The following is a 27,234-nucleotide window of genomic DNA, read 5'->3' on the forward strand; positions in this document are numbered from 1 at the left end:
GGTACCGGGCGGGAACAGATACCCCAACAAGCCGGCCCCTCATGTTACAAAGTTGGACTGTGATGATATCCTTACTTTGGTCTGTTACTTGTTTTCTATCTGGGGTGACTTTTGTTCATGTCTCATCAGGAGTAGTGTCACACAAAAACATGCCAGTATACTGAATCTACAAGTAGGCAGCCCAGATGGCTTGGAACTTTATTTTTCTTTCACAGTGTTTGTATGTTGTAATATTGTTTCACATACCTGAGAGAAACAGGGTTTATTTGGACTCAAGGTTTCAGAAGCTTCATAGTCATGATCCAGAGGCTCCTACATTAGGGTAGTGGTGAGGCAGTAGGATACAGCAGCCGAGTAGGAGCACACGAGACAGCGACACAGAGACAAAGGTGGAGAGAGATCAGAGTAAGATATAACCCTCAAGGTCACAATGCAGTTACCTATTACCTGCAATGAGACTACCTACATTTCCCCAAACTTCACAAAATGATTCTACATGTTGGGAACCAAGTATTCAAGACATGATCCTGTGCGAAATATTTCAAATTTAAGCAGAAAATATTTCTTACTTTAATGGATATGTTGCAGAGTTTTTTCCTGTTTTATAGTAAAGGATAAGTTAAACTGGAGTCCAAAATGTTTGAGAATTAGATGAGTTTACCATGAGAAGGTGAGGGAATGTGAAGGAGGATGAGTTAATCTTTTAACCCCAACATTGAGTTACTATGTGGGTCAAGTTTAACTCATTCACAAAGCACTGTGTGGAACACAGGTGTTATTATTGTTTCTTGTTGTACTGAGTGGGCTGAAATTCAGAAGTATGAATCTCTTTTGAATTCTGGTGTGTGTGTGTGTGTGTGTGTGTGTGTGTGTGATGTATAACTTTGGCTATATGCTATTAAAAGTTTCTCAGGCTATAATGGACTTCTTAAAAAATTGTGCCTCTATTTTTCTCTTTTAACTCTCAATCTCTAGTCTGGTATAATTTTTCCATATACTCTTGTTATGTCATCTTTGCATACTTTACTGACCAAACATACAGAACAGTTTTGTGTGGGAAAGGAGGGAACTATGCTCATAGTGGACAAGTACTACTTTAGTGAGCTGCATCACAGCCCCATCTAGTGTCTCTACTCAGAAATATCATAAATACACATTTGAACATTTTGTGAGAATGAAATTTGAAAGTGACTGGTGGTTCTTATGTCACTATTTATTTTTTCATTTTAGTAAAGCAACCAACTTCAGATAAAATCACTTTAAAATGTAGTATAATTAATTTTGGTTAAATTATTTTTGAAAGTAATTCAGGGTAAAAAATTAAATTAAATGTAGTACAACCTTAAATAGAGAAAGAGTTGGAGAGACACCGTCAAGTTATTAGAGCAGATGGTGAGAAAGAACAGAGGCAGCCTCAGACCACTGGGTGCTGTGGTGCTGCAGAGGGGATGGAGGAAGACAGAGTAAGAAATATTGTGGAAAGAGACATGGAACAGTACACACACACACACACACACATTGATTTGTTTACTTTGGGTCCTATAAAGGGGTCTTTCTGTTCTGAGTACAGTAGCAGCTGACTCCAATGTTTAGACACAGGTGCTGTCAGTCTAAAGAAAGCAAACTCCACTACACTGTTTCTTTAGTTGATGTCATGAGTGAGAAATCTGTACTTTGAATGAGAAATGTCTTCTGTAGGATTATGTATTTGAGCAGTTAGTCTCCAGAGGATGTCACTTTTGTGCAATGTTATGCAGCCTGAGGAGGAGCAGCCTCGGTGAAGGAAGTATGTCCTTGGGAAGGGACTTTGTTGTTGTCTCTTCCACTTCCAGTTCACTCTCTCTGTTTTCCACGTGTGGATAAAGATGTGATCTCTCAGGTTCTTGTTTCCAATGTCATGTTTCCTGCTTTCTGCCATGGCTTCCCACAGTGATGGACTCATCCTTCTAGAATGTAGCAGCAAAACGGGAATTGATAGACCTACCAAATATATTTCTCAATGCTCATCTGGTATAGGAGGGCCTTCTGTTTATGTGTTGTTTTTATTGGTTAATCAATAAAGAACTGACTTGGCTTATAGCATGAGAGGAGGAAGGCGGAGGTAGAGAGAAGATATAGAGCCACCAGAGAAGATGCTAGGAATATTACCAAGTAAGTCACTGCCACATGGTGATAGACAGATTAATAGAAATGTATTAAATTAAGATGTATAAGTTAGCCAATAAGAAGATAGATCTAATGGGCCAAGCAGTGATTTAATTAATACAGTTTCTGAGTGGTTATTTCTTGGCTGGGTATCTAGGATGAAAAAGTGTCTACAGTCATCTCACAAATTGTTTTCCACAGCATTTTCCCCAGTCTGCCTTTCTCAGTCTCTGATCTAAAGACCAGAATTTCTACATCTTTCCAACTCTTTCCTGTCCAAAGTTAAACTTTAGTGAATTTGCTTAGCCGAAATTTGCTGCTTTAATTCAAAAGCCACAGAGAGGACGGAAGTGCTACTGGCTTCCAATCTGCCATCTTGACCTGTCCTTATGCTTACTTCTGATTCGACTTTTATCACAGGTTTCTTTTCTGTCAGTTCCAGTAACGTGAAATCGTTTACTTCTTGATAGCACCTTAGATGTACTGAACATAACATTGCATAGCTATTTTATATTTAGTTTAAATATCACTGTGCTCCTGATGAATCCCAATGGGAGTTTCTATAATAGAGAATAGCATGAAGATAGATTAAGAACAAAAAAGAAAAGAAAAATAAAAGAAATATTTCCATTGATCAGCAATGACAATGCTTACACCCCAAGGATCTGTTTATGAAAATACTACGTAGAGTGTTTCCTAGTTCCTATTTTTGTTGAACAAGATCAGAGGTAATGTAAATAGATTCAGGTTTCCCAGAAAAGGCAATGACTGGAGAACAAGAATGAAAACTTTCAGTTACACAACTTTCTCTGGGTCAATAATTGGACTTTATTTGAGGTATGTAAAAATAGAATTTATCTTCATGGATGTTTGAATGATTCTTATTTTAAATATAGTGTGTAGAAGAAACAATGATGATTATCCTAGATATATGTGTGCTATAATACATGAATGAGGATAACTAAAAAGATCATGGCTATGGGATTAAATTTCATAGCTAAGTACAAAATATTTACATACCTGGTAGCTGAGTACCTTAGGGTTAATCATACCTTTGTTTTTCAGATGAAACTCAACTCTTAAGCTCCAGGCAAAAATGATTCAAAGAGATTGAGTCATGTGTCCCAAGTACTTCTTAGCAGCTCAGCAAATTTTGTTTCATTCATTGACCAAATGCTCGATTCACTATTCATTCTGCAATGTCTAGTCATATTGTGTCATTTACTATATTTTGATAAAATCTTTTATTGTAAGTGGTATCCAATATATCCTAGTTTTATTGAAATTAATTATCAACTAACGAGTTTAAAAATATTTCATTAACATTGCAATAAAATGCTATTAATAAATATAACAGACTTGTCAAACAGATCTGTGTGATTTTCACCAACCATTCTGTGTTCTTTATGTGTAAATAAGACTGGGGTTGTCTATTTGACATTGGGTGATTGATAATTATTTTGTGTTTTGCATTACCATCTTCTAATATCTTGTGAACGTCAGGCTGCTGAAGGAAAAGTAGGAGGTTATTTTTTAACTTGAAAATATCTCCATTAGCATTACACTTTATTCATGACTTCACATATGATTCTTACATTGATGACTTCAGAATTGATTTCTCTTGCACAAACTTCACACCTTAATTCTACCTAGATTTGACCAGCTTTTTCTAGAGCTCAAATTGACTGCTCACTATTTTCCAAACTAAATGTTACATGATGAATTTTCCCTTTAACTCCAATCTTGATTAATCTAGGGCAAGAACCTTTGTAAATGGCTCTTTGTTTCTCACCTGTCAAACCAGAATCTGGTAATTGCAGTTGCCATCTCCTCTTCCTCCTGTGTTACAAGGAGCAGCAGCCCTTTGTCCTGGCCGCCTGGCTAGCTTACACCAGAAATAACCACACAGAAACTGTATTAATTAAAATTAATGAAAAATGCTTGGCCCATTAGCTCTAATTTCTTATTGGCTAATTCTTACATCTTAATTTAACCCATTTCTATTAATCTGTGTATCACCACGACTGTGGCTTACTGGCAAGATTCTAACGAGCGTCCGTCTCAGACAGAAGATCTATGATGGTGTCTCTCTCATTCTTCCCTGCTTCCCAGCAGCCAGTTCTGTCTTCTCTGTCTACCTAAGTTCTGCCCTATCAGGCTCAAAGCAGTTTCTTTATTCATTAGCCAATGAAAGCAACCCATGAACAGATGAACCTCCTTCACCACTCCTGTCTTTATATCCAATTTTCCATTACATTTAGTGGTTTCTGTTTGCTAAATGACTTTAACACCTACTGTCGTTCCTAAAACTGAACATCTTTTTTGTGTGTCTCTATATTTTGCTCAGATTCTAAAACAATACCCCTCCCATAAGGAGTTTTTACCCTTATGATTTCCTATATTACCACTATAGCAAGATTTGCAAACTGTGAGTATAATCCTCTCATAAAGATACAGTCCAATGACTTCCTTTCTTATTAAGGTTAAACCATTTGACCATGAACTGGGGTCACCTACATGAGCAGTGCATACTCTTAATCACTGAGTCATCTCTTCCTTATTTGTTTCTTGAAAACACGATACAAACAGAATTTCATAGACTCATTAAAATTAAGTTTTTTAATTGTTTCTATTTAAATGCTAGAATTCATTGGACCTGTGTTATCTACTTCACTTTAAATTCCCCATACAGAAAGCCAAACAAGATAAAATTTAATGTTTTCTTTCACCCTTTTATTTCCCCTACTTTCCCCATTTGCTTACTTGTCATTCATCTCTACTAGCACAAGGTCTCCAATAGACCCCTCCAGTGATGCCACTTTAAGCACTGGGCATAATTCTCTCATTCTCTGTGCTTCTCTGGGAGCACTTTAGGAATAATTACTACTGTTCAAACTGAGGGAAGCAATTCATATCATTCTGGGACTTTGAGTTCGCTGAAAAATAGAGAATATGGCATTTTATATGAAATTATGCCATTTTTTGACCCAATGAAACATGGTTAATTTATTTTTCCAGCATTGACCCTGTCTACAAGAATGCCTGCTTCTGGATTACTACATAAATGACAAATATCAATAGCCATCAATAGTCTGGAACTTGATCAGATGTTAGAACTTAGCAATAAAATTTCTAACAGACTACATCCTTGGTGCTCAGGGAGGTGTTTCTGGATTCTGATCACAGAGATGATTAGAATAATGTAAAATGAAACTTCTACTAGATAGCTCTGTCCATCCCTGTAAAATTTTCATGTTACAAGCTTTTTCTTCACTTAAATTTTGTGAAATTAAGATTTCAAATTATGTTCTTTCCTAAGATCTGCAGTTGTTAATGAAAGCAGTTATTCCTATAAGTTATATTGTGTTGAGGTTAAAAATAATAAGCACGTAAAACAAGTGGCACAGTGAGTGTACTAGGAGCTTATAATTATTCACTGTTTGATCTTGGAAGTTTCTTTATGTCTATTGGTCATAGATAAAAATTACATGAGATAAAAAAGTGTATCTTAAATTTAAGACACTCTATTGTTTGGTAAAAGAGGACATATCCCAAGATCTTTTATATTTATTAAATAGGTAAAACTGTATTCTTCTTCTTGCTCTCATTCTTTTTCTTTTCAAGTTTTTTTTTCAATTTTGTTTGAGAGGCAGATGGTTTTGACGTAGTGTATCTAAGAACTGATGTAGGTCTTCTTAGATTTTATAGAAGATATTTAATCAATTTCTCGTGTGTGAGGCATTACATATATTCCTTCTGTTTATAGTCATCACTCCACATTCCCTGTTTGTGTTACTGCTTCTATTTCATTCTTTTCTTTGCTCTGCTATTACCTCTTTCACTTTTTATTTCTCCCATTACTTAAACTGATGGCTGGAATTTCATAATTAAGCATATCAAGCATGGTGATGGAATACTTATCACAATTTAGAGTGGAGAAAAATCCTAGATAGATTTACCTCTTGTGTTTGGTAATGATTTCTAATAGTACTGAGCCCTCACAGTTTGTCTTATTTCTTTGTTAGTCCTACTGCAACAAGGTGCTTTTAACACCACCAGGTAAAAATTCAGTTAATTCTTGAGATATTAATTTACCGAGAGTCTTGGGTGACAAGTCCCAATTTGACTTACTTTTCAAAATGTGAAACTTTTGAATAAACACTGATTGGCCAGGCAGGAAGCATAGGTGGGTCAAACAAGAAGTAGAGTCAGGGTGAAGAGAACAGGAGAATGCTAGGAAGGTGGAAGACAACTCCTCCCATTCCTGCCCAGACCACAGAGAAGCAAAATATAACCTGCCCTGCTGGAAAAGATACTGAGCCACGTGGCTAACATAAATGAGAATAATGGGTTAATATAAGCTACAAGAGCTAATAAGAAGACTGAGCTAATGGGCCAATTAGTTTATAACCTAATGTAGACTCTGTGTGATTTTCTTTGGGGCTTGCTGGCTGTGGGGTATTGGGCAGGACAGAAACCCCAAGAAGCAGGCCCCTTATGTTACATGAAACACACTGTTAACCTCCCTTTTTAGATTTGACATTCCACACAGATTTATTAAGACCTGCTTTGTTTCAGGAATATCTTTTTACATATGAAAGGCAGGCTCACTCTTAAATGAGTTCTTCTCTCAGTGGAATAATTTCTAATTCCATGAATCAGACAGCATTTGTAGTAAAAAAAAAATGATTTTATTAATGCTCCTACTTTTAGAAAAATGATTCAATGATTTGCAATTCAAAGGTAATTACAAATAAAAAGACAACGGAGATATTGTTTATACAGAGAAAAGCAAGAGATCTTTAAAAAAATCCCTACAAACAAACAAATGAGCAACAAAAAAGAAACAACACAAGAAACAATAAAAGATTCAATGTTATTGATCTTTATTGATGAATGATAAAATTTCACTGAAAATTTGATAAAAAGCATCTAAGCCTAATACAAAATCAATATGATTGTAGTCAGGAATCCTCTTATGGTAAACGAGCTTGGAGATATTAGGTTCTAATTTTGCAACATCTTTTGGGTCTGACACAGTATCCCGCCCGCCACTCCACATGACAGTTGGGACCTTCATGTTCTCCACCTTGTAAAATGGAGGTGTGATATGAAGGAAAACGAGAAAAAATAACATGTGAAAATTCTATCCAATGAAGTGATACGGGTGATACCTGATTAAACCAAAAGCTTGTTTATGAAATTTCAGCTTTTATTTTCATTCAGGAACAGATTATTAATCATGCCTTAACTGAGATAAACTGAGTGATTTTTCAAAACTAAATGCTCTCCAGATCTTAGTTTCTTTATGTACGAGATTATGGGAGCAATGATGTCTGGCAGTTCACAGAGCTGTGAAATTCAAATGGCATGGTTCACAGGGATGTGACTTGTATAGTGCTGTACCAGATAGCTGGTTACCACATGGTTGTCAGAGCATCCCAGGTTCTCTCTCCCTCAAATCCTGGGAAATGTAAAGCAATTCCACTGTCTTTTGAATCTGAGTATTTGGTTAGATCTTTTCTTTCCCACATGGAAGAATCAATGCATTTGAATAAAGGAAACTTACTTGATTGTAGTGTTGCATATTTAGAAGTGGACTTCCCAGTCATAAGCTTGAAATGTACCTTTATTAATAAGCTTAAAAGGACAAAACATATTATTTTTTAGAATAAATAGATTCAGAAATTGCTATATGCTTGCTGTCTCTTTTGATAATATAGCTATTGAGTGATAATTCAGTGTGTTCCATAATATGACTACTGTTGCCCCAATTCCAGGTGCCACCAGCTAAGTATCTACAAAATGTTTTCCAACAGGATAAAAAATATTGGAATAATAACATAATGGAAAGAAAACTTTTCATATATTATAGTAATTTTGAACTGTTTAACTTGTTATGCTGTTTTCTAAGAAAATATTGAAAAATGGTTTAAAAGAGCTATTATTATAATTTCATGACAAACAAATAATTGTTCTTATTTAAAGGGCAATTCTTAATAATATTATGTTTTGTATATCATGGCAAATAAAGTTCAACTTATAAATAATTTTAAATAAAATGCTATGAAGTAGTAGAGTCCAAGTAAATAAAACCTTACTTGTATAGATATATATATATATAGTCCATTTTCTAATAGTATAAAGATTGGTTTGGTGGTTTATAATTCAACTGGCAGCAACAATATTTGAAACTCATGAAACTAGCATTTTCAGTCAGAACTGTGATGTGTGGTTAACATTTTTATTCAGTAAACTTTCTTTTGCACAAAAAATCCTCAATTTTATCTATGAGAGAGGACATAAGAAATAACAACACAAACTTGTGTTGAAACAATTGTTAATATAATTGTTAGTTTTACTGATTTAAAAAGAATAAAGAATTTAAGAAGAATAAAGGATATACTGCTACAAGAGCAGTATAACCTTCCGTCATATGTAATAAAAAGACATTTGCTAAAGTGGAAATACTAGGAATGAGGAACTCTCTAAATATTGTTTCTGAAATTAAAATAAGACAATGGATCTCTGTATTAAATGTAGGAACTACAGGAGCATGGAAATATGGGATTTATATCTGGGTATTAAGTCTGGAACCCAGCCCCTGGCATCCATCCCAGACCTCCTGGCCAGAGAGTAGCTTTGGTCTGTACTCCAAATCCCAGCATGTCAGGTCCTGACCCCTCTGGTGAAGGTCAGGACCACACCCACAGGGTATTTAAGTGGGCTCCCAGTGGAGAAACACGTGGTTCCAGGTTTGCATGTGCTCCCTGCTTTCCTGTCTCCTGCCTAGTGCTCGGCCACCGGAGAGCGCCTTATGTAATTAAACGATGAGCATTTAAATTTGGTTTGATCTGACCTAATTGGGTTCCTTTGCTTCCTAACACTGAGGACTGGATAGTTTATTTGCTATGATTATTTCTGACTACATCTATTTTGCTGAAAATGTATACAACTTAATTCTACCATTATGTCCTAGTATTGGGATTTGAAGTGTAATTAAAAAGTGACACAAAGTAAATATTCATTCTACATTGCTATCTTTCAGAGGATGAAGGTTAAAATTTGTATTTAGATTCACTAAACACCAGTGTTACTTGTAGAATTGTTCTGCACTCACTGAGGTTCAGCGAAGTTCTGAATGGGACATGATGACTGGAGGCCTACAGTATATCACACTGACTGAGAAGCTGTACCGCTGACAGTCCACTTTGGAAACGCATGAAGCTTACACCTGGACCACTCCAAAGATCATTATTTGGCCAAAGCACTTCTCTGTAATCAGGACCAGGTCAAGCAAAAACTTTTTGCTGAAATTCTCTGCAAATTCATAAGCATCACCTTGTAAATTAGCCATTCAGACACATAACCAAGGACCCCTCCCACCATGGCGTATTATTAGAAGAGAAGACGGATGTCTGTGCTTTGTAGCCAGCGACTGCTGTCTGATGAAGAAATGATGTCAGTGCTGCCCTGCTGCAGCTCATGAATCAGAGCCAGGAAAATTCACTCATATTGCAGGTGTTTGTGGCTGCTTGTGGCTTCCTTTTTGAGAACAATACTGTTTTTATCTGTTCCTGTATAAATAAACTTCTTATTTATTTTTGTTTGTCATACAAAACACATTTAACAATCCTTTCTGCAAGGAAGTTTTCCTAATGCAAGCTCTCTGCCAACACAAAATCCCAATCAAGCCAAATCAAAAAAACCAAATTCAGAAATATCCAGGTTTAATGAGATTCCTGCACTCTCAGGTGGTCCCGAGGGAAAACCGGGGCGAACACGACCACCAGGAGGAAGGAAAAGGGACCATATGTTCCTCTTTTGGGAGTTTCTTTAATTATTCTGTGGGAGTGGTCCTGACCCCTGGGATTTGGAGTCCAGACCAATACAACTGTCAGGCATGGAGGCTGGGATAGAGGGGCCTAGGGTCTATGCTCCCAACTTAACATTCCAGATCTTTGGATATAGGAATGATAGAAAACTGAAATGATAAGCAACAATTTGGGCTCTCTAGGAAAAAGGGGCGTTGACTCAAGTCTGGCTATTTCCTGCGGGTAAGGGTGACATGGGGAAGGGGAGAGCTAGGTGGTGTTGGGTCCACGCTCGGTGAGAGATGTGGCTGGAGAGGCATCCCATGTACTGTCATCCTGGAGACGTCAGACACCTGTTCCTTGGGGAAGATGAGAAGGCACGTGTCTAGGAAAAAAAATGTTAGCACCAAAGATGAGTGTGCCAGAATGAGGAGCAGGTAGTCCTTTCATTGCGGCATTCTAGAAAACCAGAAGGTGGAAGGTTCTGTCTGCTGGACAGACCAAGTATCTTGAGTAGGTATCCGCTTGAGCCTGGAGAGATAGTACCAGCATGTGTTTCCCAAGAGGTTGGCAGCCAAGGGATGGTGAGAATTTCCGCGTGAGATCCTGCCCATGGAGGTTAAAGAGACCTAGGAATTAGCTGATTGAGGAGTGCTCTGTCTTTTGGGGAGAGTGGGGCAGGTTTAGGGGCCTTATGGGCCCACTGGTGTGGGGACAGGGAGACAGCTATTAGCTTGTGAACAGAGAAGGGACCTTAAAAGGGAGAAGAGGAGTAGGTACCCCATCAATGGAGAAGTTTGGACTGGGAGCTGATGGTTAAGGAGAAATGGCCTGCCATAAAGCAGCTCAAAAGGGCTCAGGCCTGTAGGGAATGTGGGATGTCCCTGAGGTGAGTCAGGGCCATGGGAAGAAGGGAGGGCCAAGATAACCTGAATTCAATGGAGAGCTTGGTTAGCTGTTGTTTGATGAGTCCATTGTCCATCTGGATGGTTCGTGGGACACCAAACCAAGGAATCATGTGGTTCAGGAGTACCTGAGCCACCACATCTGCTGTTTCCCTGGAGGCCAGAAACATTTCTATCCATCCTGTAAAAGTGTCTACAAGTATTAAGATATAACTGAGTTGTTTTTTTTTTTTTTTGAGTAGGCATATGGGTGAAATTAACCTACCAATCTTTGCCCAGTTGGTGTCCACAAAGCTGGTGTAGAGACTAACATATATGGAGAGCCCCCTGTTGGTTGCCCTGTGCATATATCTGGCAGGAGGAGTGAACCTGTAAAATACGATCTCAGAGATGGGTGGGGTCAGAAAGGGGCTCCAAAAAGCGGTACAAAGCTTTGGTGAAGCAGCTAAGGATTTCTCCACCCAGTAAAGGTGCTGGGCAAGCAGGTATCACTAAGAAAAAATGAGAGAAAAATTGTCCTCCAAGAAGGCAGTACAGAGGCAAAGTTTTAAGTGGGGAGGAACGGGTCCCGTCCACCCCTATAACTGAAATTGGTGAGGGGAACATAAGGCCCGAGTGAGGATGAAACTAATGGACTTACCTGCTTGCCACATCCACGGCTGTCACGCCAGTGTAGCAGAAATGCTGACTGGACGGACTGAGGCTGGAGGATTAAGGGTTTGTGCTCCACGGAGTTTATGCCCTGGGCTGTTCCCTGGCAATCAGCTGTGGTACTGATGCCACCTGAATTGCCATCTGCACTGACTCGACCCTCGCTGTCACTGGCACCACTGAAGCTGTTTCTTTCTTATTCTTTTGTTCTATTCTCGTATTTTGCCAACAGACCACGTTGTTCCAATGAATGAAACTGCTGAAAGCCTTTAAAGAAGTAGCTGGTTCTGGGAATTGGGGTCATCGTTAGGATAATTCCTTAATGATGTGGAGCGGAAGGAGTTAGTCTTACTGGGAGAAACCTTAGAAGCCTTCTGCAGAGAAACAGCTACAGCAGCCCCCACTAGGCATCTGCCTGGGAAGACACGTACAGCTGCAATTAGAAAACAGATGGTGGTCGCCCCCACGCTGACCCCAAAGTCTGGTAATTACCTTGATCCATTCCCATACACAGAAGGCCTATAAGGTCTTTCCTGTGGGCAGAAGAGGCCTAAACTGATAACAACATCCGAGCCTGGGAATCAGGAAGAGAGTTGAGATCAATGGTGTGAAACAGTCTCAGAGAAGTGTGACATCATGTCTTTGAGCAACAACCACAACTAACATTTAGAATAGACAATGGACACATAAATTTGCTATTCTTGTTAAATGACAGTGCTGTTCCTCTTTCTTTGTTTCTATTCTATGATCTGATGACGTATGCCTTTGCCAAGTTCCTTGGCTGTAAAAGTATAAAAGCCTTAGGCTAATTAAAATGAAAACACAGCAACATATTCAACTACATCGAGTGTGTTTGCTTGTCATTTCCTTCGCCGTATCCTGAAATCTCCTGTCCCTTCGTCCTGTTTTCCCTCGGTCTGAGTGTCTCCACGAGAGACGGTCCGTGGCACCTGCTACCTGCAGTTTTATCTTAGGCTTGGATAGAGTTACAGGATAAATCAAGTCTGGGCAGGGTCAATCCTCTGCAAGGCTGAGAAGTTTGAGAGTTGGCACAGTTTCTCTTGCCGATGGTGATGCTGGACCTCCATGGCATGGCATAGAGGGAGGACAAGCCCGCATGGCAGCATTATGATTTTCAGTGTCCAGGTTTCTGGCTGATAGGGCATAACCTCAGAGGAGGCATAGTGCAATATCGTGCCACGTGACCATTTAGGCCACACTTGAAACAGTTTGCCTGTGAGGTTGACTTAGGCTGGGCTCTATCAGGGTAGAGCCTTGTGGTTGCCTTCCCTTGTTCCCTTCCTGTGATCTTAGGGCAGCTGCTAAGGCCTGGACCTGTAAATGGTTGAAGGTTTGTCTGTCGGGAAGACTCATCTGATTCCTCTCAGGCATTAAAAACTTTAAAAGTCATTTTCACCAATTCTCGTATAGGGGTTTGGGGACCCTCCTCAACCTTTCTTAACTCTTTCCTAATATCTGGTGATGGCTAAGAAATAAAATGGGTAAGTAGAAAGATTAGTAGAATAGGAATTTAGCCACTTTTCTACTTGAAAGAGATCTGGAAGAGAAAAGGGAACATGGGGAGGATTGGGAGGGGCTAGTCCAGTGCCCAGAGGCAGGTCCAAGGGTAGGGAGATGAGGTAGTAGGGAAAGAGGGAAGGAAAGGTGGGGAATGTGGTGATGGGGGGGAGGTGGAAGTTGACCTTGAACTAAGGGAGGCGGTTGAGTTTTACAGAGTGGGGGAAGGGTTAGGACCTGGCATCCTGAAATTTGGAGTCCTGAGCAATACAACTCTCAGGCCTGGGGCTGGGATACATGGGGCTGGGGTCTACCCTCCCAACTTAACACTTAACACTTTCTTCTTAGTCTCCTCACCTCTGTCCTTTCTGATCTTCCCCAATCATGTTTCATGTTTTCTTCTTCCTCCCAAATGTACTATTATACATTTACAGATTTCTTTTTGCATCGTCCATAGAAAAAAAAAAAGAAGAATATAGGGCCAGTTCCCACAAGATAATACTACAAATATTTCCAAATTAGTGCTCTCAGATATCATTGATTATCTGGGTTATTAGATTTTCCTATGGTTCTGTGTTGTGAGAACACTGGATTCGTCAGAATTGAAGATACACTACCTAAGCAACCCATTATGAAAGAATAAAGCATAATGAAACCATGTCAGGACAGGAAAGAAAAGCAAAATAAAACAAGTATTTCCATGGATCAACAATGACAATGCTTGCACCCCAAGGATCTACTTACCAGAACACTGCATAGAGTGTTTCCTAGTTTCTGTGTTTGTTGAACAAGATCAGAGGTAATGTAAATAGATTCAGGTTTCCCAGAGAAAGCAATGACTGTGGGGGGAGAAAAGAATGGAAACTTTCATTTGCACAACTTTCCTGGATCATAAACTGGGCTATATTTGAGGTATGTAAAAATTGAATTTATCTTCATGGATGTTTGAATGATTCTTATTTTACATTTATAGAGCCTAAAAGGAGCAAAGATTATCCTAGATATATGTGTGTCACAATGCTTGAATGCAGATAACCAAAGAGATCATGGCTATGGGATTAGATCGCATAGCTAAATACAAAATGTTTACATCCTTGGTGGCTGAGAACCTCAGGGTTAACCATAGCATTGCTTTTCAGATGAAACTCATCTTTAAAGCTCCAGGCAGAAATGATTCAAAGAGATTGAGACATGTGTCCTAAATACTTCCTTGCAGCTCAGCACATGTTGTCTTCACTCATTGATGAAATGCTTGATTCACTATTCATTCTGCAATGTCTAGTCATATTATGTCCCTTGATTGATTTTGCTAAAATCAATTATTCTAAGTGGTATCCAATACATCCTAGTTTTATTGAAATTAATTATCAATGAATGAGTTTTAAAACCTATTTGGTTAACATTGTAATAAGATGTTATTAGTAAATATAACAGATTTGTCAAACAGATCTGTGTGATTTTTCACCAACCATTCTGTCTTCTTATTTATGTGTAAATAAGGCTGGGGTTGGCTAATTGACTTTGGATGATTGATAATTGTTTTGTGTTTTGAAATAACTTCTGCTAGTATCTTGTGAATATTAAGCTGCTGAAGGAGAAGTAGCAGGTTGTCTTTTAACTTGAAAATGTCTCCATTAGCATTACACTTCGTTCATGACTTCACATATGATTCTTACATTAATGACTTCAGAATGAATTTCTCTTGCACAAACCTCACACCTTAATTCTACCTAGATTTGACCAACTTTTTCTAGAGCTCAAATTGACTGCTCACTATTTTCCAAACTAAATGTTACATGATGAATTTTCTTTTCACCCTCAATCTTGATTATCTAGGGCAAGAATCTCTGTAAATGCCTCTTTGTTTCTAATCTTTCAAACCAGAATCTGGTCATTGCAGTTGCCACCTCCACTTCCTCCTGGCTTTATATCCAATTTTCCATTACATTTAGTGGTTTCTTTTTGCTAAATGACTTTGACATCTACTGTCGTTCCTAAAACTGAACATCTTTGTGTGTGGGTGTTGCTGTATTGTGCTAAGATTCTAAAACAATACTCCTCTCATAAGGAGTTTTTGCCCTTCTGATTTCCTATATTACCACTAGAGGGAGATATGCAGACTGTGATAATCCTTTCATATACATACAGTCCAAAGACTTCCTTTATTATTAAGTAAAAACCATATGACCCTGAACTGGGGTCGCCTACTTGAGCAGTGCACACTCTTAATCACTGAATCACCTCTCCCTCATTGCGTCTTTGTTTTTTTGAAAAACACGCTAGAAACAGAATTTCATAGACTCATTAAAGTTAAGTTTATTAACTATTTCTGTTGAGATGCTAGAATTCATTGGACCCATGTTATCTACTTCACTATAAATTCCCCATACAGAAAGCCAAACGAGATAACATTTAGTGTTCTTTTGCCTTTTTATTTCCCCTACATTCCCCGTTGCTTAAGAGTCATTCATCTCTATAGCATTAGGTCTCCAATAGACCCCTCCAGTGATGCCACTTAAGCACTGGCGTCATTCATTCTCTGTGCATCTCCAGGAACACTTGCGGAATAATTATAATTGTCCAAACTGAGGGAAGCAATACATATTATTCTGGGACTTTGAGTTCTCTGAAAAGTAGAAAACATGTCATTTTATACAAAATTATGCCATTATTTGACCTAACAAATTATAGTCAATTTATTTTTCCAGCATCGACTCTATCTACAAGATGCCTGCTTCTGGATTACTACATAAATGGTGAATATTGATAGACATCAGTAGTCTGGAGCTTGATCAGATGTTAGAAATTAGCATTAAAAATTCTAACAGACTGCGTCCTTGGTGCTCAGGGAGGTGTTTCTGAACTCTGATCACAGAGATGATTAGAATAATGTATGATGATACTTCTACTAAGATAAAAGCTTTACTAGATAGCTCTGTCCATCCCAGTAGAATTTTCATATTACAAGTTTTCCCTTCACATAAACTTTGTGAAATTAAGATTTTCAACATCTTCTGTAGCTATTATGTTCTTTCCTTAGATCTGCAGTTGTTATTGACGGCAGTTATTCCTACAAGTTATATTGTGTAGAGGTTAAAAATATTAGGCACGTAAAACAAGTGGCACAGTGTACTGGGAGCTCATAATCACTCCCTGTTTGATCTTGGAAGCTTCTTCATGTCTATTGGTTATAGACAGAAATTACATGAGATAAAGAAGGGCATCTTAAATTAAGGTCTTTATATGTTTTGGTAACCGAGACCATACCCCAAGATCTTTTATATTTATCAAATAGGAAAAACTGTATTCTTCTTGTTGATCTCACTCTTTTTTTTTCAACTTTGTTTTTTTTTTTTTCAAATTTTGTTTGAGTGGCGGGTTGCTTTGATGTAGTGCATCTAGAAACTGATGTAGGTCTTCTTAGATATTTATAAAACTTATTTAATCAATTTCCCATGAGTGAGGAAATACATATATTCCTTCTGTTTTTAGCCATCACTCCACATTCCATGTTTGTGTTACTGCATCTATTTCATTCTTTTCTTTTCTCTGCTATTATTTCTTCCACGTTTTATTTCTCCCATTTCTCAAACTGATGGATGGGATCCCATAATTAAACATATCAGACAAGGTGATAGAATACTTCCCAAAATTTAGAATGGAGAAAAATCCTAGATAAATTTACCTCTGTGTTTTAGTGTTTCGGAATGAATGGTAAAGATTCAGAGCTCTCACAGTTTGCTTTATTTCTTTGTTAGTTCCATTGCAACAAGCTGCTTTTAGCACCACCAGGTAAAAATTCAGAAATTAGCTAGAGTCTTGGGTGATAAGTCCCTATAAAACTTACTTTTCAAAAACTGAAACACACTGTTAACTCCCCTTTTTAGATTTGACCTTCCTCACAGATGTTTTAAGACCTGCTTTATTTCAGGGATATCATTTTACATATAAAAGGCAGGCCTACTCTTAAATAAGTACTTTTCTCAGTGGAATAATTTCTAATTTCATGAATCAGACAGCATTTTCTGTGAAGGAAATATTTTACTAAATGCTCCTACTTTTAGAAAAATGATTCAATGATTTACAGTTCAAAAGTAAATAAGAATAAAGACACAACTGAGAAATTGTTTTATACAGAGAAAAACAAGGCATCTTCAAAACATCCCTACAAACAAATGAGCGACAAAAAAGAAACCACACAAGAAACCATAAAAGATTCAATGTGATTGATCTTTATTGATGAATGATAAAATTTCATTGAAAACTTGAATAAAAGCATCTAAGCCTATTACAAAATCAATATGATTGTAGTCAGGAATCCTCTTATGGTAAACGAGCTTGGAGATATTAGGTTCTAAATTTGCAACATCTTTTGGGTCTGACAAAGTATCCCGTCCGCCACTCCACATGACAGTTGGGACCTTCATGTTCTCCACCTTGTAAAACGGAGGTGTGGTCTGAGGGAAAACGAGAAAGGATAATATTCTATTTAACGAAATGATAAGGGTGATACCTGATTAAACCATAAGATTACTTATGAAATTTCAGCTTTTATTTTCACTCAGGAACAGATTATTAATCCTGCCTTAACTCAGATAAACTGGGTGATTTTTCAAAATTTAAAGCTCTCCAGATCTTAGTTTCTTTATGTATGAGATTGTGGGAGCAATGATGTCTGGCAGTTTGCAGAGTGTGAAATTCAAATGACATGGTTCAGAGGGATGTGCCTTGCACAGTGCTGTGCCAGAGAGCTAGTTACCGCGTCATTGTCAGCGCATTCCAGGTTCTCTCTTCCTCATATTCCTGGGAAATGTAAAGCAATTCCACCATCTTTTGAATCTGAGTATTTGGTTAGATCTGTTCTTTCCCACAGGGAAGAGTCAATGCATTTGAATAAAGGAAACTTACTTGATTGTAGTGTTGCATGTTTAGAAGTGGACTTCCCCAGTCATAAGCTTGAAATGTACCTTTATGAATAAGCTTAAAAGGACAAAACATATTATTGTTTAAAAAAAATAGAATTAGAAATTACTATATGTTTACTGTCTCTTTTGATAATATAATATAATATAATATAATATAATTTCACTGTTCGGTGAAATTTCAGTGTGTTCCACAATAGGACTACTGTTGTACCAATTCCAGATGCCACTAGCTAAGCATCTACAAAATGTTTTCCAAAAAGTTATATTCATAACAAGTATAAAAAAATTTAAATTATAACTTTGTGGAAAGAAAGCATTCCACATATTTTAATAATTTTGAACTGTTTAACTTGTTATGCTGTCTCCTAAGAAAATATCTGAAAAATAATGTAAAATTGCTATTATTTTAATTTCCTGATAAACAAATAATTGTTCATATTTTAAAGGTAAGTCATAATAAGATTATGTTTTTATATCATTCTAAATCAATTTCAACTTATAAACAATTTTAAACAAAATGTTACAAAGCAGTAGATTCCAAGTAAATAAAACCTTACTTAAAAAATAATGTATATGTAAAATCTATTTTCTGACAGTATAAAGATTACTTTGGTGGTTTATAATATACCTGGTATCAAAGAATATTTGAAACTCATGAAATTAGCATTTTATTCAACTATGTGAAATGTGGCTAAAATTTTCATTCTGTAGACTTTCCTCTGCTCAAAAAGCTTTTTAATTTTACCTATGAGAGAGGACATAAGAAATAACAACACTGATTTGTGTTGAAATAATGGTTAATTCTGCTTATTTAAGAAGAATAAAGAATGGGGCTAAAACAGCAGTATAATTTTCAGACATATATAATAAAAATAAATTTGCTAAAGATGCAGGAACTCTCTAAATATTGTTTCTGAAGCTAATATAAGACAATGGATCTCTATATTAAATCTAGGAGCTACATAAGCAAGGATATATATGATTTATATTTAATGACTGAATAATTCATTTGCTATGATTATTTCTGGCTAAATATATTTTACTGAAAATGTACACAACTTCATTCTACCATTAGTGCAAATATTTTTGTTTGTTTGTTTTTGACTAAGCAAGGACAAAACATTTATTAATTCATAAAGTCACATAATGTGCTCTGAAATACCTGTATTTCACCACTGCTGGAGCTTGTAAGAATTGGTGGTAATTTAACACTTAAAAAGTTGAGATGAGATTTCATTTTTGAACAGAAATATAATTTCTGAGGACATAAAGATGAAATAATTCTGCTCACACATACTTATGTTCCCTCAAATATCTATTGACATTGGGGAATGTATTAGTTAATAGTTTAAAGAGATGGAATGCGGGGGCAGAAGAGATGGTTCAAAGGTTAAGATCACTGGTTGGTCTTCCAGAAGTCCTTAGTTCAATTCCCAGAAACCACAACTATCTATAGTGAGATCTGGCGCCCTCTTCTGGTATGCAGGTAGAGCACTGTACAATAAATAAATAAATAAATAAATCTATCTTTAAAAAAAAAAAAAAGATGGAATACATTGCCAGCAAAGCACACAGATACTAGTAAAGAAGGCATGTTTCAAAGGGCAAAAGATCAAAGAAAGAAGCACAGGGAATTATACCTGGGAATAGTGCAGTATACTTTGAGCTGATGCTCCTGCTGGACACTGCCCCAAGTACACATCCATCCGGCTCTAGTGGAAAGGAAGCATAATGTGTATTAGTAAATCAGTAGAATTTTCAGGAACAGAAAGCTTTCAAGACAGTAGAACTTTTATTTCTTTTTAAATTTAATTTTATTTAAAAAAAAACAAACTCTCCTTTATTCATTTTGCATACCAATCCCAATTCCCATTCCCTCCATCTCTCCCCTATTCTTATCCCAACCCACTCCTCAGAGAAGGTTAGGCACATTGTTTGAGAAAGGACCAAGGCCATCTCTACTATACGTAGACTGAGCAAGGTGTCCATCCAAAGGGAATGGGTTCAAAATAGCCAGTACAAGCAGTAGTTTTATTTCTGTGATTTAACCCTTTGTTCACTTTGGAAAGAGTAAAATTTCACTGCAGAATGTAATCTAAATTTTTTTGTGTGCAAGAAAGTAGTTAGCAAAATTACATTTTTTCCAAAGAACCTTTCAAATGAACGACCAGTGATAAGATTATTGACACCAAATCTATTAGAATGATGGTGGAAGATAACTTAAAAAATTCTTAAACCTGTGATATTCAGAGAAATTTATGAATTCTATGAAACTGTGTATTTTTACATTAGAAATTGTATGTTTGGTGAATGTTGACTAACATTAATTACATAAAATAAGTTAAGGTAATAATATGCTGGGTGGACAAACTGCCTAGATTTTATTATTTACCTTTGGAGATAATAATATGTCATTAAGCCATCAGAACAAAATATAACTTAAAACCAAAATCATACCTCATTTAAATTTTTTGGATTGTATCCAAATAGTAACGTAAACATATTATTACAAATGGTTCCAACTGGTTTATTCTGGCAGAGAAATTGACCAATATAGTCGGCTTGTGAGGGGGACAGGAAGTCCTTTTCACCAAACAGTGTCTGAAAACAACATAAGTGAAGGCCAGCTGTTAGAAGGAGACTGTCTTTCCAAAGAATAAGCAAGAAGAGAAGGGATCAAAGAGATCCTGTAAAATATTAATGAATTGTGTCATGATTTAGCTTACTACGATGTCTTTTATACATGTTTGAGAAGAGTTTTCCAATAAAATAGCATGCAATAAAAACACTTTTTACCAGGTCAACCAGAAAATAATATTTTTGAGTGTAATGAATTTCCTAGATTGATGGAAATTTTCTGTATATTTGGTGATTGTTACATGAATTTACAAATTTGTCAACAAACATTGTAAACAATAATGGTATTGGGTATATTCAGATATAAATTTGTAAATTAATTGCATTAAAGAATGATACAGCTTCTAAAATTAATTATGAAAGAATATTAAAAGGATTAACAAGTAGATTAAGTGATTAGGATGAAAACCCAAGGTACCTGACATTTTCTTGTTGAGATGAGTGATTTGGTATGCAAGACTGAATTATTAAGGAAATGTATATCATGAGAAAATAATTCATCATGAGTATATAAAGTTTGCTCATGAAGAAAGAAATAACATAAATATAGGAATTTGAAATAGAATGTATTTGCTGACAAAAAAACTTATCAAATGCGTGCAACGATTCCTATTGTGTTTATGGAAATGCTGACTCTCACTGAGAGTGATGTATGGTGAGACCTGGTAAGATTATCATTTTCTTCTCTCTCCAGCTTCTTCAGCAGTTTGAGAAACAAGACCTGACTATCCATCCTTCTTTGTATATGAGCAGTTGCAACAACTAGGCTGGAATGAATTGGCTGAAGACTCTTCAAACACCCAGTAACACCCAGTGGATTGCCAGGACACCCAATGGATTGCCAGGACAAAAATCACCCAAGAAATGACATTAGATGGAACACAACTCAGTATCTATCACAAACCCACAGCAATGATCGTACTTAATGGAAAGGAACTCCTATTTGCCATAAAATCAGAATTAATATCACCTACTTTCTCCATTTTATTCATATAATTATTCAATTCTTAAGGAATCAATAAAGATAAAAGAAAGAAATAAAAGGGATATATAATATAATACAAATATATATATATTATATTTAAAGGAATACAAACATTATGTCAAATTATACATAATTGCAGATAGTAAAATCTTGTATATGAGATACCCTAAAAACTCAACCATAACACTCTAAGGACTAATAAACGTTTTCAGAAAACTAGCAAGAAACAAAATCAATCAACACAGTAATCAGTTTTCCTATTTGCCAGTTATGAACACAGTGAAAAGAAAATCAGGATGAAAGAAATCCCATTCGTAATAATTTCAAAAGATTTAATTACTTTAGAATAAATCTAACAAAAGAAGTATAGAAAAACCTGTAGAAGAAAAGACCTTACAAAAACTTAATAAATGAAAAAAATACAAAGAACTTGATAAATAAATGAACTAACAAAACAAATAGATAATTCACAAACTATGAAGACTAGATGATTGATAGATTAAAAAGTTCAAAATCTCTAGTCAGTTAACACATGAAAATTAAAACTATTAAGATTCCAAGTTCATAAAGTAATCACACTCCCAGGTAGTCCCTTACTTTCCTAAGTGGTTGTGGCAAATGGATATTTGTGCATGCACGCACATGCGCGCACACACACACACCACTGTCCTAGTTTCTTTTCTATTGTTATAAGAAAGACCATGAGAAAAAGCAACTTTGGTTGGAAAAAGGCCATTATTGCTGCTTTAGACGTAAAATTTCCAGTGGCTTTACTTATCTTTGGTTACCACATCGACCACAGACTTTGTCACATTTATACATGAGCCATATAGTTAAAATAATGACTTCAGGAACAGAACACAGTTCTTAGTATAAGCAGTGGCAAGACAGAGGTGAATACAAAAGAAAAAATATATACATTGTATTGAAAACAGAGTTAGAAAATTAAAGATGGTGATGGCGAAGTTGGTAAAATACAGATTGCACATTTGCATATGATATGAAGCATTTATAAGGATTACAGAAGACAAGGAGAGCAGATGGCCAAGAAAAGAAACCTGGTTGACAATTCAGTACCTTACAAGATGCATCCCCAGCTACAGAGTGGGCTGGGCTGTGGCCAGTTTCTAAAATCAGAGCAATCAGAACAAGAGCAACAGTGTCTCTCCTCTCTCGCTTAGCTACTCTTCCTCATTCCAAAAACCATGTCAAAGCTACTTCTTGAAATACAGTCAAGAGAACCAAACCTTGAACACTGGTGGTGGGATGAACGCAAAGAGCCGAAGAGCACTTGTTATGTATCTGACAGTACAAACCGGAGCCAATGCAAAGTAGATTTTGATTTTTTGGGCCAGTTGTGGATTCGATGAAAATGCTCCAAATGCTGAAAGAAAGTAAAGTAAGACACCAGAGTTCTCTCCTGCTTCGAATTTCTTGTGCCATTTGCCAAGTTTGTAATTGATATTTCTAATAATGAAATTATTTTTTAAAGAATTTCTTTATTTCTCCAAAATATAATATGGTCAGATTTTACTCAACATACCAATAATAGTGCCCTGGGAGTGGCCGACATAGTATAATTGCCTTTGTCCCGTTTTCTGAAGAATGAAATCAATGGTGGCTGGAAGATCATATTTTATCATTTGCATTAAAACTGCATTAAAAACAGATCAATCAGAATTTAATTATATATGAGTAAGTAGAATTTACAGAGTGTTTTATATTATGACCTTAGGAGTTCCAGTGAGTTCTGGGTACTAAGAGAACATTGATCAGATACTACCTATGTCCCTGCTTGAGACTGCCAGTTCATTCAGTACCCTCAAAATACCTGTTATGTTCCTACGATTCTGAAGTTGGCATGGAGCTGAGAAATCTTGCTATGGCCATAGCCAGATGAATTTTCAGCTAAATTTCAGAGCATTTTTGTTTTATAGTCAAATTTCTATGACATTACAACATTCAAGATTTCCATAGTATAAATAAGAAGCATAAACTATTTAAATTTTTGCAGGACACAATAAATCTGTCAGTAAAGATAAGGATATTGAAGGATTGATATATCAGAAATCAATTCAACTACATTTTCTAGTAATTAATGGAAGAATTTAACCGTCTGCATTTTGCTTTGCCCTTGTTTCTCCTTAATAATGAGATGATTCTTCACTAGAGTAAAATCAAGTTTTGGATAATGGGATTATACGTATTGTTTGAAATCAGGAAGTTGTATGAAGATTTTTTTAAGCAATGGGTAGATGGGCAAATAAATAAATAAATAAGTGAATGACAAGGGTCAAGTCAATAAATTACATATTTACTTTTACCTTTATCTTAATAGGCAAAATAAAAGTCATACATAAGTTATTACAAATAAGTCAAAATACACACTTGACAATTAGACATGTTAAGGAAGTTCCCATTCTAGTTCAAGGAATTTATGTTAACATCAAAAATCTTTAATACATTTATCTGGGGGATTTTCCAGTTAGTACAATGTCTTCCATGCAAACACAAGACCTTGATACATAGAACCCAGGTAAACACAAAAGTTGATCCAGTGGTAGCAGCGGAAAATCCCTGCATTGGGGAGGTAGATTAAGGAGACTCCTTGGAGCTTACTGGCCAAGTGATCCACTGAATTGGGACACTCCAGACTCAGTGAGAGACCCGGTGTTCAAAAATATGGCAATCACTTAAGGGAGATAATTGATCAACCTCTGGTTTCCAAGGGCACTTCACATGCATAAATAAAACTAAACTAATACATGAGCACAGCTGTTGGGAATAACACACTCCACCAAGTATCTCTTCCTACCTAAATGCCCAGAATTCTTTAGAATTAGGGTCCATGTACACATGTTTCCTGGCATAGATATTGCCTCTACTATTTCCCATCCACACATCATAACCAGCATCTGCCAGCAGGAACCCCAGACTGTTGTTAGGAAGGTTGGCAACCCAGACGCCAGACGTTAATAGATATCCATGTTGCAAGTAAACTACTGGCTTTGGTGCTGAAAGAAAAAAATGGAAAATATTGCTGTTACTACTTGTAGCAGTAATAATAGTACTATTATTATGATGTTGATTACTATTATTATTGGTTGTAGTAGCTTCATTAAATTCATGTATATGGATGTTTTGCCTGTGTGTATGCCTATGTACCACATTTATCTGACACGTAGGTACTTAGGATTGAATCTGGGAAAAAAGTCAGTGCTCTTAACTGATGCGTGAGTCATCTTGAAGCACCTAATGATATTATTGTTGTCACCACCATCATTTTAACGTGTTAAATCATGGATACATTATGATATTCCCACATGTAGATAATTTTAATTTGTTCACATAAATCTCATTAACTTCTGTTTGCCTACTCTCACTCCCAGAAGAAATTTTACAATGGAATTTTGAAATCTTCATTGTACAGCTGAAGTCAATTGACTTGTAACCCAAAGGGGTGAGTTAAGACTTTATTACACTTCATGTCATGTTAGTAAACACCATTCCATATTCTTCATGACAAAAGAATTTTGGCAGTTGTAAGATCTCATGGCCTTCTTCGGCTCACCTTTGCTCTTATAGGAATACACTTACTTAATATATATTATTTCTAGAATTTCACAGTTATGATCGCTTCTGATAAGGAGTTCCTATCTAATGAAACTTTAGTTTCCGTATAAAATATATGCAAGTAGGAATATTCTAGACCCAAAGCATTACTAAACAGATTATTAAGGGCATTATTCTAGACCCAAAACTTTCCAAACAGATTACTAAACAAAAAAAAATAAAACACTTGAACTTGTCCAGTATCTGTATAGTCAGTCTGAGAACCAAGACTTAGACACAGAGTAGAACAGCTTTCCTCTGTCCTCAGAAACAGTATTGGTGATTTTTCACAAATAACTAAAGCATCTGTATTAGTTATTTTTCTGTTGCTTTGATAAAATACCATGAGCAAGGTAACTTATAGAGGGAAACGTTTATTTAGGTTTATGTTTCCAGAGAGATAAATATCCATTATGGCATGGAGGTAGTGCAGCAATGAGCAGGAATGGCCATAGGAACAAGAAGCTAAAAGCTCACATCTTCCAACACAAGCATGAGCAGAGAGAGAGAACCTAGAGGCCTTGATACATTTCATCTTAAGCCTGCACCATCCTATGCACTTCCTCCAGCAAAGCTGCACCACCTAAAGTTCCCCAAACAAGGTCAGTATCTGACGACCAAGGATTCAAATACATTAGTCTAGGAAGAACTTTCTCATTCCAACCACATTAACCTACAGAATCAGGGTGCCTGAAAGCACTGGCCCCTTCTTCACTACAGAAAACTGAATTCTAGGCAGATTGTACTCACCTTTCCTACAATATTGGTGAACTGAAGCCAAGTGTCACTCAGGACCTCTTTATATAACAGACTCAGGGAGTTTTTGAGTCACTAAACTTACAAGCAGCATTAAGGAGCCCTGGATAGATTGTATTTAGCTCAGTACATGTTCCTCTTGCTCAAATCTCACCTGAATTACTGAAGTCATTTTTCCCATAAGGAATTCGGTTAATTGAGAGGATGTAACCATCTTCAGTCACAACCTCATACTCTTCACTTGGATAACCCCAGTAGGAAATCATCTCGCTCTGGAAAAAAAAAAAAATCAAAGTACCGAGTTTCATGAGTTTGCTTAGCTGACTATTGTTATGATTCTCAAAACAGAATTTCCTTTTGGTTTGGAGTGATATAATCTATATAAAGAAAACATTGAAAATATAATAAGTGCAGTAGTTTTAAAAGAATGAGTGAAGCTGACAGTGGCAAAGTACTTTTGTCAGGGACAATAGGAACTTACAACATTCATATTGGCTTCGGGATTCTTGGTTTTTGGTTTAAGGAAGCAAAGTGTCTTCTCCAGTGTAAGGAGGATGCACATTGTCGGCAGTAGCAACTGCATTTTAAATCTGCTTGGAAAACATAGTTAGCATGCTGTACTAAGTGTCACAGTGTGAGCTCAGCTTATCGGATGCACATTAGTTCACCTGTAACCCTCCAAATTGAAAGTTAGTCTCATCACCTAATAAGAGTCTGAGCAGTGCCTCCTTCCCTCTCAAAGAACAGCTTGGAAGAAATGAAAGATAATTGACTCACTTCTTACAAAATCCACTTGTCTCTCTCTTACATTCCCATCAAATTTTTCATGAAATGGCCCAGTCTTTCTGGAAAAGTTAACAGAAAACTCTTAGGAAACTGCCATCACTTCCCTGGTTGAGAAATGAGAATTTCTCATCTTGATGAAAGTCTGCTGAGTATGCTAATACAGACCCCCTCCAGGGTGACAAGAGAGAAAGGCTAGGAGGAAAGGTAGAAGGAAGGTAGGCTGGCATGGTGACACAGAGCAGAGTGAGCAGTCATCAGGGCTAGAACTTGTGAGCTCGAGAGTCCTGTGTGTAGTTCACAGTGCATACTGTCAGCCTGGCCTTCTCAGTAATGCCACTGTCGCAAGGATTCCCCTATATTCTGAAATCACCTTTACAAATGCACAAATGCTATAAATAAATATTGAATATGGGTTCAAATCCCCCTGCCTGCAGAGGCTTTGATCACAGTGCCTGTCTCTTGGTACTCTTCTAATAATCACCCATTTTTATATTCACGTT

The 27,234-nt window shown here is 36.6% G+C and overlaps 1 pseudogene; it reads right to left on the minus strand.

Moving 5' to 3' along the window:
* Positions 1-17,250: 17,250 nt before the first annotated feature.
* LOC148121340 (tear acid lipase-like protein) lies at positions 17,251-26,532 on the minus strand (annotated as a pseudogene).
* Between the last annotated feature and the right edge of the window lie 702 nt (positions 26,533-27,234).

The sequence above is a fragment of the Myodes glareolus genome, chromosome 7, assembly GCF_982192425.1.
Source record: "Myodes glareolus chromosome 7, mMyoGla1.1, whole genome shotgun sequence".
Classification (NCBI taxonomy): domain Eukaryota; kingdom Metazoa; phylum Chordata; class Mammalia; order Rodentia; family Cricetidae; genus Myodes; species Myodes glareolus.